Genomic DNA, 16,127 nt, shown 5'->3' on the forward strand with positions numbered 1-16,127 from the left:
GACTCTAGAGCAGTGGAGACGCTCTCTCTGGAGTGACGAATCACGCATCTATGTCTGGAAAAGCCAATGGATGAGTATGGGTTTGGCGATTGCTAGGAGAACTCCATATTAAACCCTACGGATTAAGAATGGGATGCCGTTAACCTTCACGCGCATGTAAAGGCAGATGTCCCAAAACTTTTGGCAATATAGTGTAGGTTTTGCCATGGTTGGTGTCATGTGACAGATGTCATGTGACATACTAACGATCTAGCGTGACTCACTCGGCCACAAGCCAGACAACAGTCAAAGTAATCTGTTTGTATTAAAATAAGGTGTGTGTAGTAAGCATGGAATTTTAATGAGACGGGCATGTGTGTACTGTACAAACCCATACAAATCACTGCCATATAAAATCACTTATCCCATGAGAATTTCACAAAATTACTACAGATGCCTGCAGGCAACATCCCTTTAAAGATATCTGAGTCATAAAACCATTAAAAAATAAAAAAAAAACAAATCAAATCAAATGGAATTACCATCAAGGCTGATAGTGTTTGTAATGAGAGTCGCAGAGCTATAATCCTTAATTAAATTGCAGACTTTTGTCTACAACAGAGGGATGTGGATCGTCCAAGGTTAGCGTAACACTGTACACACAAATGAGAGATATTAAACAGAGCTTTGGTCCTTGATAGAGTCCAAGCGCTTGCCCGAGGGACTCTTTTCCTGTCTGCGCTCTCTGTTGTGTTCTAGCACTCCGTGACAAAACGTGTTTTACTCACGAAACATCCCTCAGCATTTAATGTGTTCCTTAATCTCCAGAGAGAAATGCTGAGGGAACGGCATGTAAGGTGAACGTGTAAGCCGAGTGACTAAGCACGAGCGCGTAATTGTTCAGCTCCCTAAGGAGTGTGGGGATAGCTGAACAACTTAGACATGTGCCCGAGAAGGGACACACTTAATTAGCTCTCTGTCTCTGTTTCACTTACATAAACACAACGATACATACACACATATCTTAAGAGTGACTCATGTCTCTTGGGTGTGTGTATGTGTGTGAGAACAAGCACGTCTTGTTATAACCTTTGCATCCATGGTCATTGCACGACCATCTCATGAACTTAACAACTGTTTGTCTTCTGCCCAAATGCAACAGTGATATTTATTTCATATTTTTTTTTATTAATATTTTATTCTATGCTATCATATTTGTATTTGTTTTATTGCATTGTTTATTTTTTACAGTAAGTAAATAAATAAATAAATATTTCAAATACATTTTCAAATTATTTATTTATTTAATCAATCACTTCAGTAAAACTCTGTATCAAAAGACTGTCATTTAGCCTTATAAGGTCATCCTGGTGCTATCCCTGGTAACTGTAATGATCCTTCGATGCAATTCAATCTTATATCACATGCTAATTTTTGCTAGTAAATTCTTTCCTAACTTATCCCATCTATAGATGGTTGGGGTCAGAGCACAGGGGCAGCCATGTTGCATTGCCCCTGGAGCAGGGAGGGGTTAAGGGCCTTGCTCAAGGGCCCTATTGTGGCAAATAGCAAGGCACTGCTGGGATTTGAACCCAGGATCTCCTGTTTACAAGGCAGGCACTTTAACCCACTAAGCCACAGCACCACAGTGCAAATGCCTCAAATATTTACAACATGAATGTACTAACCCCCAATTGAGAAAGATATTTGCGTCTCAAACCATACACACAGATTTTTCTTAATTACTCTTAATTGTTCACATTTCCGCAATAAACTAAGGAACTACTCTTAAATAAAAACACATATGTCATAAATATATCATCCATCTCTTATATGTTACCTGACTCTAAAGATTTAGGCTGTGGAGAGTAAAGGTTTTAAAATAATTTGAGTACATGTCAAAAATACAAAATAAAAGACTTGAGTACATCACTTTTGGGGATGTGGTAGCTCAGTGGTAAGGTGTTGTTTGCACTGGAGTTGAAGGGTTAAGGGTGGTAAGGTTGTGAGTTCACGTCCAAAAAACAACCAATGCTGGGCCCTTGAGCAAGCCCCTTAATTGCAAAATTAATATAAAATCAATTTTATAAAATGAGATGAAATGTAAGTTGCTCCAGATAAGGGCATCTGCCAAATGCCAGAAATGTAATGTAAATGTAATTTCTGAGCACTGAGAGCAGCACGGTAGAGTGGTGGGTAACATCGCTGCCTTATAGCTCCAGGGTCCTGGATTTGATCACAAGTATAGTATGTATTTTATTATTGTGCTTTATGAGCTCTAGTGGTTATGACATGAGCATTAGGCGGCCATTTTACAACCATTTCTCTGAATTAAAGAAGGAAAATAAGAACGCATGACAGCACAGCATACAGCTGTACTAAAACTCAGTGACTAGATGTATTTGAGGATCCAAATTCTCTCATCTTGGGTTTACAGGGTTTAGCTGTGAAATAGCCACAAGTGAAAATGAATGACTATTATAATGTGTCTAACAAACTGACATGCTCAAGATGTCCATGAAATGTCCTTAATGCTATAAGGATGCTGTTTTGCATCTGTGTTTGTATTATCTTTTGCTGTCAAAAAATACAGTTTTATTATGGCCTTGGAACACTTGGAGGTGAGGATTTGATTCCTGCAGCAATCACAATATACTGTATAAATCCAAGACAAGATCAAATATATGTTATTTTTATTGAAATAGATGAAAAGCTTCAGCTCACCGTCGAAAATATTATCTAGAAATACATATTCAAACTGAATTATTCTTCTGCTTGTGCAATGCACACAATGCTACATCTATCCATTTAGTAAGCTGCTTTTTCTACACTGCTTTTTGGCACCCCGTGCATGGTGAAGCTGGAGCACAACCCAGGGGATTCAGGGTACAAAGCAGACACCATGCATGGGGTGCCAACCATCACAAAGCACAATCACACACACACACAAACTATGAAAAATTAGACATGCCAGTCAGAATACTATGTATGTCTTTGGACAGAGGGAGGAAACTGGAATACCCAGAGGAAACCTCCAAAGCCCGGGGGACATGCAAACTCCATGCAAACATAACAGTGGTGCGAATCAACTCCCTCAACCCTGGAGGTGAGAGTGATATTGATACATTATGACAATACTAGAAAAAAGATATAGAAAATCACCAGGAATGGATTACATAAATAAATAAATAAATAAATAAATAAATAAATAAATAAATAAAAGATAAATAAATAAAAAGATAGATAGATAGATAGATAGATATCTAGATAGATAGATAGATAGATAGATAGATAGATAGATAGATAGATAGATAGATAGATAGATAGATAGATAGATAGATAGATAAATCTTTTTCAAAATAAAAAATCTAAACATAAAGATCAGTGTAATTATGTACAATTAGACAAGGTAAAATAAAAGAATTGTATAATTCATGCCACAAATAATAAAATTTAAAAAGCACAGCAAACAAAAAAAATGAACTCTATATAAGTTTAACATGATATAACAGCATGTAAATTAGATCAGAGATTAAGATTGGATTTTTTTATTTTTATTCCTTGACATAATGTCAGTGTCATATCTACTTAGCATTCTTATATCAACCGAAATAAATTCCCATGACATTTAATTAATGGCGCATGAGATCTTTCATGACATGTTTGTTACATCAGTCCTATGACACAGGGTTCACTTAAAGTATTACAGTCATTTCACACGATCCAGAGCCTTCAATCTGTCTCCTGGATTCCTATTGGTTGCTGGAAAAATGTGTAGTTTAACCCTCTGACTGCTGAGTAAAGATTACAAACTAGTTATCCGAGGAGTCTCTGGAAGAGTCGTGTTGTGTAACTTACTGGAAGAACGATAGGTAAAGTGCGTAGTAGTAAAACACACCCTCCCACAAGAGACTATTATGAACAATAGTGTGTGTGGGTGTGTGCATGTGTACACGTGTGAGTGTGTGTGTGTGTGGGTGAGTCAAGTAGAGGCTTGATTTATTTCACAGGGATTATGTGAGAGCGAGCTACAGCTGGCAGTCTGCCACAGGGAGAGCCCTTGACCTAGAAAAGAAGTCACAAAAAAGGAAAGTGAATGCAGTGCCAGATACACGGCTTTACACAAAGTGACTATCCAGACCTTGTTTACAAAACCCTCAAATTTACATTATGCCCCAAGGACATCTTATTGACAGCTGAGTCAATATAGCTGACCTTGTCTTGATCCCCCTGAACAAAAAAAAGGACAACCAAGACTAGTTATATTACATTTACAGCATTTGGACACCCTTATCCAGAGCAACTTATAATATATCTCATTTCTTTATACAACTAAGCATTAATGGCCTTGCTCACACACCCAGAGGTAGCAGCTCAGTGGACCTGGGATTTGAACTTACAACCTTTCAATCAGTAGTCTAATGTCTTAATCATTAGAAAAGAAACAGCCTTTATTTGTCACATATACATTACAGAGGAATTCTTTCTTCACATATCCCAACCTTGGAGGTTGGGGTCAGAGCACAGGGTCAGCTATGTAACAGCATCCCTGGAGCAGAGAGGGTTAAGGGCCTTGCTCAAGGGCCCAACAGCAGCAACTTGGCAGTGCTGGGGCTTGAAACTCCAATCTTCCAGTCAACGACCCAGAGCCTTAACCACTTGAGCCACCACCGCTAAGCTACCACATCCCCAGTTACAGCTTTTATTACAACTTCCTGTTGTCCTATACATTTTCCTGTGCAAGTGCTTTTACATCTACATTCATACATCTGGTTGCCTTTGTGTGCTACTGAACACCAGGGACATTATGCACTGCTTGGCAGGATTGTGGCGTTCATGACAAATTGGGAGAGTTTCGGAACAAGGTTGAGGTTGGAAAAGGCAAGTGGGCTAGTTTCAAAAGTTTTCTGCAAACATAAGCTACAGCAAACAATGGGAGAGAGTAAGAGCATTCTCACAACCATTTCTATTGTAGCGAGAACTATACAGATACAGTTACAGTTTGTGGTTTGTAAAGGCGGGCTTGTTATGTGGTCATGTTGAAGGATTGACATGCTGTCAGAATGACACATAAATGGCTAAATATGGAGAGAAATATTGTAAAGGTTATTTTCACATGAAGTTTGTCTGGAAATTTTCCTGCAACCTGACAATCCTGAGTGTTTCCAAATAAGAAAATTCTCCACCATAATTGACAGGTTTGTGAAATCTCCAAAAAAGGAGGCAGTGGTAGCTCAAGTGGTTGATTGGAAGATGCCAAGCTGCTGGGCGCTTGAGCAAGGCCCTTAACTCTCTCTGCCACAGAGGTGCTACATCATAGCTGACCCTGAGGTCTGACCTCAATTTCCAAAGCTGGGATGTTTGAAGAAAGAATTTCACTGTGCTGTAACGTGAACATGACAATAATTAAAGCTTCTTCGTCTTCTAAAAACAGCTACAGTACATTATTCATGTTTGGCACCAGCACTAAAGCCACTAGGTTAGCTAGCTCTACTGACCCTTACTAGCTTACCAGCTAGCTTATTAACTTACTGTGTATCTGTTATATATCACTCAGTGACACACGCACACACACACACACACACACACACATTTGGGTTTGGAAAGCGTCTCAAAAAAATCATTCGGTACTCTTTTAATATTTCCCAAGTCTTGAAAATAACCGAATTTGATGTCCCTGTTTAATATTACAGCTAAAACCAGTATTTCTGGTGGCTTTTGTGGTGGATTCTGGATATTAAAGTCGAGATGATGTTTACACGGGTTGCACAATGAAGAAACCGCCTTCACGAGCCTGAACACGAGCAGGAACTTTGGTAAAACATGGGTTGATGGACGAATATAAACAAATAGCATATGAGGAAAATGAAGAACTGCTTATTTTCTTCCATATTTACAAAGAGAAAGAACAGACACCCATTTACTCTGCAATAATGGTATAGTTGTCATGAAAGCCAGAAGAGCTTCATTTTCACAAAAGCTAAGGCCTTGTTTTTAAGGCCATCAGTGAATCAGTCGGCTATAAAGCAGTGTGGTCACGGTGACAACAAAATACGTGCAAAATTACACGTTTTACAATCATTCAAATGTCTTGATCTTTAGACATAAAGACTGATTTCTTATATCATTATGTGGCTCGTATCGATGCCAATATATAAAAATACTTCCTGGCTCTTTCTGGATGTTTGTAATCATGAGAATTCTGGGTATTTTACATGATAAAATAGAGTGAATATGGTGTGGTTATAGACTTACAGTCTATATGGACAGTAACAAACTGAAGGATTTCCTACACCAGGGGTACAAGCTAATTTTTCAAAGCTGAAGTTAAATAAAAGTTCTTGCTTTCTGAGGTCACATGACATGACACAATGGCAACATCAGGTACCTTTTTATGCTAAACCATTAATGATCAATTAATGACTAGAAATAACACCAGCAAAAATACTGATGCTTTGTTTCGTAGTGAGGTTTCATGTGACCACTTTTCACAAAATGCTGATGAGATTGAAGCATGGTGTGAATAGGTGTCAGTGGGTTTGGCTATTGACCTCGTTTAATTATTCCACCTTTTTTCAAGTATGCTACCTTAGTGGTTAAGGGTCTGGGATGTTGACCAGAAGATTCAGGGTTCAAGCCCCAGCACTGCCAAGCTGCCACTGTTGGGCCCTTGTACAAGGCCTCCAACCCACCCTGCTCCAGGGGCTCTGTATCATGGCTGACCCTGTGCTCTGACCCCAAGGATGGGATATGTGAAGAAGGAATTTCACTGTGCAGTAATGTATATGTGACAAAGACAATTTATCTTAACTTTCTGAATAACATTGAAAGCTGAATAAAATGCAACTTCAGAATAAATCTGGAAATAAACATGGCGAGGTCTCTGGCAAAACCGACGATCTGGGACCTCGAATGGCTCCATACAGCACTTCACTCAGATATGGCACAAGTAGTCAACTCTCTTTTAAAAGCAGAACTAATAGATGCCCTGTCACCCATGAATGCAACTCTAGATCAAGTCAAATCATATTATGAAGCTCATGACGAACGCCTTCGTGAAGTAGAAAATGCCCTAAATGACTACAGTGACAGGCTGGTGAGCTCTGAGGCCTCAGTGGATGCGCTTTGGAAGGAAAACAAACGCTGATGAGATGACAAGGATCAGTTTTGAATGTTCTGCAGAATATGTAAAAATAATCTTATAACTCATCACACCACAGAGTAAATAAAGTGACAAATCTTCTGAAAAGTTATAAAAAAACTTCTGAAAGCTCTTTCTTTTCTAAACCTAATATCTCTAGCCACGTACCTAGACTCAGGTAAATAATGTATACAAACGTATTTTTTCAACTATTTGGCTTGAGCTATAGAAATACTTTCTGAATCCGGGCGCCATTTGACAACTGACATGCCTACAAAGCGTAAAACTCCCTTACTAGTGCATTATACTGTATATTGAATGCTCCTGGAAGAGTTTAGTGAATTTATTCTTTAGAGGATTCCCAGATATACTAGTCCCACGATTCGTAAAGGGATCTGTGTTTTTATTCTATTTCTCATTGACATTATGGATGTTATTCAAAGCTGCTATAGTTATTGTGGCTTTAGTAAGCAGATTTATAAGGCTAGTTGACTGATCACTTCTACTGTCTTTGTAATTTACATTTATTAATAAATATGTCTAGTTCTCATTAAGAGATTATTACAAATCAAATGCATGGTTAATTATCCTGTTTTAGATTCTTCTGTATCATTTTAAACCCTATATTTATTTGCTCTATTAGCTGAACGTTGTGCTTTTTTCTAGAGATAATACTCTGCCAATATAGCAAGCTATTTTCAAGCTTGGAAGTGATAAAATATGTCTAGAAATAGGTTTAATGATCTTAGATTTGGTTTATTATATAATAATATAATTATTATATAACCATATAATAGGAAATAATAATAATATAATATAATATAATTATTATATAACCATATAATAGGAAACGTTTCAGTTTTTCCAAAAATATTTTCAGTTGCAGTTATTATAGATATAATTTAAACATAGCTATTAATGATTATTAATAACTATTATATAACTAGTAATGATTATTAATAACTATTATATAACTATTAATGATTATTAATATTGTAGTTATTTGCAGTGTCCTGTGTCTATATGGATTGCTCTGGGATCTCTGGTTTCCTGCCACCCGCCAAAACATGACAAACTGGCTATTCTAAACGACCCTTGAGTGTGTGAATGTGTGTATGTGTGAGGAAATGGTGTCTCATCCAGTATGTATTCACTTCAATGGACTGGGTCCAACTTCAATGAATGAATGAAGTCCTTAAAATAAATTTGTGTTGTTATTATAACAGGCATCCTGCTTGTTTTTACTGTAACGAGTCTCTGTTTGCAAGAAGTTGGAGAACCCTTGTCTTCCTGGTTTTGCTCCAGGAAAGAGGATGTGCTTGATTTCTGCTTTTCTAGCTGTTTACTGTATCCACATACTGCGATTGAGCTGATTCTGAACTTTACGTCTGAGTGTGAATCACGTGGTCTGCATGGCACTGCACGTGTGATAGGAATGAGAGATTGGGGTAAGCTATGATGGTGTGATAATGCGATGCTTGGTTTGCTCACAGTACGTTCTCTCTTTGTCTCTCAGCAGGCGATGCAGAGAATGCAGCAAGCAGATGCAAAAATGACGAGCCTCCTTGTTGCAACGGATGTGTTTTTAAACGAGCAGAACCAACGTGTTTAATTGGATGAGAACTAATAGGATGTGACACGTTGAATGTGCTGAGTCTGGGGTAGAAATAGATCTGAACAGGCAGAACTGGGCCAGCATGGATGGAGCTTGTGAGTCTGTCAGTGTGAAGGTCTACGGTGCAGCAGGAATGATTTATTTTCTCTCTAATGCTTTAGACAGGTGGCTGCCTCGCTGCTCCCCTGCACGCTGCAGACGCTGTGCGTATCATAACAGGTACACAAAGATCTCAGGGAGCAGAGGGAACATGTGTAAACATGCTCGTTGCCGTTCTCGCAGTTCTCCCAACCTTCTTCTGTTCCTTAGCATTTCGTTCTTTTACCTTCGGTGGTTAAAGCAAACTAATGTTAATGACTGTAATTAATAGCAGTTTGTTGTTTGTAAAGTGCAGACATAAGTTTCATACTTATTCATTCCACAGCTCTGTTAAATGCGCAATTCTATAATCAAAAGGTGTTGATTGATTTCTATACAAGCTGCTCTGGGCTTGTTTTAATACAGTAGCATTTCTTTTGTGACATTTTACACAGGGACTTGTATAGCAAGGGCATATAGATATAAAAAAAATCTATAAAAAATAGAATAAAATATAAAAAAATAATCAAATAAATATTTCATTTCATTTCATTGTCTGTAGCGCTTATCTGATCTATACTCAGGTCACGGGGAGCCTGTGTGTATCTCAGGCGTCATTGGGCATCAAGGCAGGATACACCCTGGACGGAGTGCCAACCCATCGCAGGGCACACACACACACTCACTCACTCACACAATCACACACTACGGGCAATTTAGAGACTCCAATCAGCCTACAAGCGTGTCTTTGGACTGTGGGAGTAAACCAGAGAACCCGGAGGGAACCCTCCAAGCACGGGGAGAACATTCAAATAAATATAAATCTTTATAAATATTAATCAAGAATATAGGATATACATAAAGAATAAAGAATATACTATAGAGGTGGGAAAGGGAAGAAAGTATGGAGGAAAAAATATGTGGATATGTGCCAAAGTGTGCAATTTTAGTGCAACATATTCAATGCAAAAAGAAGGTAGAAGTAGTGTGTGCTGAGTAGACAAGCTTAGAAAGTCCAGGAAGTAACATAGTCCAGGTATAAGTATTGTAAATGTTACTACAAATGGGGAAAAATACAATGTGTTATTCTATAATTCATAATAAATGGTAATCATTGCCATATTGCTTTGGTACCTGCGGAATAAATCACTTTGGGAAATGCTGTTATTGTAAAATAAGTAACTCCAAATCACGTCTGTATCACCGACTGTAACACACTACCCCATTGATGATCGGTTCCCCATAACAGCACGTCCCATTGTACTTTATTCTCACCATCCATTATCTGAATGAAACCAGTACAGCCTATGTTTCCCTCATTCAATCCTCCACATCAGCTCAACCTTTGAACTACATTGACACAAAGCTGTGCTCAGTGCCATTTACTCGCGCCGCTGAGAAAGCTGACGCCCGTTTAGTTCATCGACTGCCTCTGCTTTGCTCATCCATAATTCAGTTGTCCCCTGTGTGACCCCTTATTCACAGGGACACAGTGTAGGAGGCAGTGTTTCCTCACACAGTCTCGCTCTCTGCTGTCAATATTTAACCAACACTTATCATCAGACACCAGAACTGGACAGAGCCCATATTTAGGACCTGAGAAGAGATAGGACGGCTTTTACTTAGTTGTTCACTGCATACGATCCACAAACAGAGTCAGTTTTACACTGTAAGGATTACACACATACCGAGTGAGCAAGAAAGACAGAGCCATATTCAGCATGATCTCATGCTCCTAAAGAGAGAGAGATAGATAGATAGATAGATAGATAGATAGATAGATAGATAGATAGATAGATAGACAGATAGACAGACAGACAGACAGACAGACCGACCGACCGAACGACAGACAGACAGATAGATAGACAGACAGATAGATCCCATGGTAGCACCATGGTCCTAGAGGAACACTGTTTCATTTTACTGTGTACTGCACCACCCTATATAGTTGAAATGACATTAAAAGCTTCTTGACTTGATTGCTCAGATGTTTCTGTAGCTGAATTCTGACAAAAAACATATTTTTGACACTTTTTGACGCAAGATTTAAGCAAGCATACCTCTAGTTTAACAAAGGTTTCTGGTGCTCCAGCAACAGGATTCTGCACGCTGACCACTATGGCCCAGGTTTGAATCCCAGGCAGCGAATCAACACAGCAGATGAGGGGTTAAATTTCAGTACCGGGCTCAAACCCACATAACATGGGAGGGTTGCATCAGGAAGGGTATCCAGCGTAAAACCTGTGCCAAATTGAAACACCATGATCCGATCATGGTGACCCCAAACAGGGAGCAGCTGAAAGAACAAAAAAATCAACAACATATAGTTTATCAAATGTTTCCGGTGCTCCAGCAACAGGATTCTACACGCTGACCACTGTGTTCTGCCCAGGTTTGATTCCCAGGTAGTGAACCAAAACAGCCATTGAGGGGTTAACGTGTAGTGCTGGTCCCAAACCCAGATAAAATGGGAGGATTGCATCAGGATGGTCATCCGGCGTAAAACCTGTTCCAAAATCATTTATGTGGCTCGTATGATACGCCATGTGACTCCAAACAGTGAGCAGCTAACAGGGAGCGGCCAACTCATGCTTAGGCTTTTTTCTTGCAAAGATCAATTGGGATTAACAAAACATGGTAAAAACAGTCAGTGTGTCTAAAAACATCTACGAGATTGCTTTCCTCACACAGTGAATATCAGACCATGATCATTCTGGATAGAGGAATAATGCTGTAGTGAAATGGCCAGAACCTATGTATTACTGTAACAACTGTCAAACCATGCTCCTGAATGAAACTGTTAAAAAAATAAATGAATGTAATGTTCACCAGAAAGTTTAACCAGACCTATATTTTGTTTTCCATAATTGCGGCCAGCGTAAATGTACTGTAAAAGCTACGACAGCAATTTCCAAGGACAAGTTGTGTACCTTAATTATGTGTTTAAAGGTAAAATGCTTGTCACAGGGCTGCCCTTATGAACCCTGTGTCTGTACTTTCAAACCGCATTTCACTACCATTTTCTGCAGTGTGCACTTTACAGAAACTCACTAATGACCTCCTATAATTAGAGGAAATGGAGGCATCCATTTTCATCACTTCACTTTCACACTAGTTTAAGAGAACTTTAGATCTTAATGGTACAATGAAGTCGTGTCTCCCACTTATTTACAGACCATCATTAAGTGTTTGTTGTCCTCCACCCTGTGTGTATGGCTAAGGTGGGAATGATAACAACCTGAAAAAGGATTTAAAATAAAAGAAAAAGGGTTCCTGAGCATGCAGAGCTTGATAATGTGTGTCTAATCCCCTTTCCACAGCAGTCCTGGATTTTATATTAGAACTGCAGGATGAATTCTTTTTGATCTCCTGAATCATACATTATTCAGGTGTTGTCACCTTCTCGCTCCAGTTAGCTCAGAGTAGGAGCGATTTCTCCATCTTTCTGAATGTTCTGAAGGTTTTACAGGCACTAATTAGGGCTAAACCTTCTAAAGATCACCTTACGTACTTCAAGATTACAGCGAATCAGCCTGGGCCGAACGAGCGGACTCATTCTGGGTGCTCTGAGATACTGAGATTAGGGAGTCTACATGTCAAGTCTGGCAAATTTATCTCTTTTGGTATTCAAAAAGATAATGAATTTTTGGAAAAAGACAAATTGATGAGAAAATTCTCACCCTCCTGATGAACTTGTATGTCTTTAAACACACATCAGACACAGAGTATAATATTGTGTCTCCTGAAACTGAAAGCAGCAATTATAAATTGTAATATTATGGAATGTTCGAAATGTAAAACACACAAGAAGCAATACAAATACAAAATAGTTTCAAAGAAGAAACCGAAAAACAAACATGCAATCACATAAAGGCAGAAAATGTGGATCTAAAAAATACAGGACCCAGTTATAATCTAATGTTTAATTGGATGCTGAAAAGACTGTATATGTATAAAAAAGTGTACACTCTATGGCCCAAAGTATGTGGACACCTGACCCATCTGTAATTTTTGATCATCCAATTCCAGACTATAATAACCACCACGTTTCTGAGAGGCTTTCCACTAGATTTTGGACCATGGCTGTGGAGATTTGTGTTCATTCAACCACAACAGCATTAGTGAGAACCGGCACTGATGTTAAGTGAAGAGGTCTGGGGTGCCTTTGAAGTTCCAATTCATCCCAAAAGTGTTGAGTGGGCTTGAGGTGAGGGCTCAGAAGTTCTACTTCTCCAAACTTACCACACCATGATTTCATTGATCTTATTTTTGAGTCCAGAGGCACTGACATGCTGGAATATCCGGCATGTAAAGGGAAATCACAGTGCTTGAAACTTTGCGATGATCAGCTGTCCACAAACTTTTGGCCATAGAATAGAGCTGCAGTTTCTAAAATGATTAATGATCTTTATAAAGAATGTCTCTTTCCCTTTTTTTTTTTTTTACGTCCACACCAAAACAACCACAACAAAAACATACATCTTGTGTTACTGTTCAAGTTCTTAGAGGCTGCTGGCTATACAACCCACTGAATCCTGGAGTAGGAACCGAGAATGCGGGTGCAGAACCAAGCGCCAAACCTCTGTCAATATGCTTTTCCACATGATCCCACTGCCACGCTGTGTGTCACTTCATACTTTACTCTGTCTCAGCCTGTACACCCACTCACGCTGTACGAGTCATGCCACACAATATCATGCACAGTGCTCACAGTATGCACAGTGGTATGTATACCGTGCTCACAGGCCACGTGTAGTCGTATCTGGTGTACAGCATTATTATAACTCAGTAAGTGCCACATATAGTAAGCATCTATTTTACACTTAGACAAGATACCATGCAGAGATGCTATATCCTATATCAGCACACTAAAAATACCGAACACCTAACTCTGTCCATAAATAATACAGCAATAAATAAATCAACTAATTCATAACAAGAATCACTTACTTATTTATATGACAAGGCAGAACTATTACATGTCATAAATAATATGATTTAATAGTATTTCTTAATATAATGTACTATGGAAATGCATAAATAACATTTATTAAAATTATTGTGTAATTATTATTACCGACAAAATTATTATTATTATTATTATTATTATTATTATTATTATTATTATTATTATTATTATTATTATTATTATTAATAATAATAATAATAATAATAATTCTATTATCACATTTTATACCAATTTGTAGCACAAACTATGTGGATTTAACAAAAAAAAATCATTAATTTGCTCTGAATTTAAAAAATTAAAATGAAAAAAAAAAATTAAAATTAATTATTAAAAAATAAGATCAAAGTTATAATGCAAACTTTCTTTCGGGAATCCAGTCCCCATCAAATTATGAATGGAAATACTACTACTACTACTACTACTAATAATAATAATTTTAAAATGTACATAAAAGTCATGAAAATTGAACAAATGTGTGTGTTATCTAATTGATTATCTATTTGATTTGTAATAATCTTACACACACAAATGAATAACAATTGAAATAAATCCTGGCACTTATGTTTTTCCTTTAATTTGTCACTCGATCGTGTATATATATCTTGCAATATATTTGTTCTACCTTCATTTATGCGCAACTCAAATGTAAAGTTTATATTTAGATGTAATATACTATACTGGGAAGAAATTTTTACATAGTTTTCTATCAATAATACTTTTTTCATAAATTCAATCTGGCTTTGAAAGTGCCTCTTTTTCTGGGCTTTGCAGTATTTCTTCATTTGCCCAGTAGAGGGTGTGACACTTCTGGTAACTGGAAAGGCACAGTCTTTTAAAAGTACCCTGACTGTGACGCTCTACACACAGCTTCACACCTCCTTTATATCAAACACAGTGGTGTACAAAGGAAACAGATGAGCCCCTCTATAAGATATGAAGATAGGAATCATGAGAGTGGCTTCCAGTGAAGGTCATGTGATCAGTCTGATCTCACACACACTGACATACCTATATGTTGAGGAGTGTACTGTACACTACTATGACTATATGTTTCATTTTTGTATTCTGTATTGCTCAGTGTCAGAGTGTCACTAGGTCTGTGCGGTTATTTGATCCTTCACAAATACAGAAGCATATATTACACACATTCACTCACTTCTCCTTGGATTTCCCTGAACAATGCTTCCTCAGAGGTGTGTGTGTGTGTGTGTGTGTGTGTGTGAATGTGACAAATCTCTTGAGAAGGCCTGCTATACTGGCAAACAGGCATTCCCATGCCCTCAAGGAACAGATGATGAGGCAAATGTGGAAAATAAATGTCAGATGTTGATGTTCTATTCTGCTCAACACCTCCCTCCACAATCTCCTCCCACTTGTCTCTTTCCATGCGCTCTCTCTTTCTCCCTTGCTTTGCACTTAACACTAAGTAATTTTACTCAAATGTTACTTTAACATAGAGTCATGGCCTTTTAAACTCCTAATAAGGTGGCTTTAAAGCAATGATGTCAACATAATGAGGATATTAATATACAAAACAATTATTTATATCAATAAAGCTTTGATGGACAAAAGTTGGGACCTTGTTTATTGAAAGCAATTATGGAAATTCTGCATGGCTCAGAGAAGTACCTAACATTTCAGCAAGTTCAATACCATAAATCAATTTTTTTCTAAGGTTGTTTACGAGAATGGAGGTATGACACTAGGCCTACAACCAGGGGTGTAGCACCTCCTGCTTTTGAAACCTTGCCACCTAAGATGATTTTCCTCCTATACGATTACAGAAGACTAAATGAATCATAGATAATAGTTGATTCAATTATTAATTGTAGCAATATGCCTGAAGCCAATAGTAATGTCATTATTTCAATAAGAAATAAACGAGTTATTCTATATTATTAGGTGGTGCAACTTCATAGTGAGCTCTTGCCCTGCTTTTGCCATCTCATATCCAAAACTTTGATCAGACTAATCACCAAGAACAAGGGTCTATAACAGCTGTAAATCTATTCACACTGACATAAACAGCACTCTCTACTGTACTCTAGCTCAGAGCAGGAGCAGCAGGAAAGTGAAGAATTATTCTATTTAAAGACTGTGGATTAGACTGTTAGATCCTGTAACACATCTCTATAAAGGTCTTCACTTGAATCTCTTTTTTTGTCATGTTCTCAAAATGTGCCAAAAATCATAAAGCGGTGGGTTTTTTTAAATGGAATGTAACAACACAGCCTAAGCTATGCTAACGGGGCTGGCCAAGTGCTCCATATTTGGGTTACACATTCACACAGACACACGCACGTACGCACGACTTTACACACTTACGCACGCACGCACTCACACAC

General features: G+C 38.0%; 1 non-coding gene across 1 annotated transcript; it reads right to left on the minus strand.

Moving 5' to 3' along the window:
* Positions 1-1,550: 1,550 nt before the first annotated feature.
* trnat-ugu (transfer RNA threonine (anticodon UGU)) lies at positions 1,551-1,624 on the minus strand. Its single transcript has one exon. It is a non-coding gene; the product is annotated as a tRNA-Thr (tRNA).
* Between the last annotated feature and the right edge of the window lie 14,503 nt (positions 1,625-16,127).

This window comes from Hemibagrus wyckioides, linkage group LG24 (genome assembly GCF_019097595.1).
Source record: "Hemibagrus wyckioides isolate EC202008001 linkage group LG24, SWU_Hwy_1.0, whole genome shotgun sequence".
In the NCBI taxonomy this organism is placed as follows: Eukaryota; Metazoa; Chordata; class Actinopteri; order Siluriformes; family Bagridae; genus Hemibagrus; species Hemibagrus wyckioides.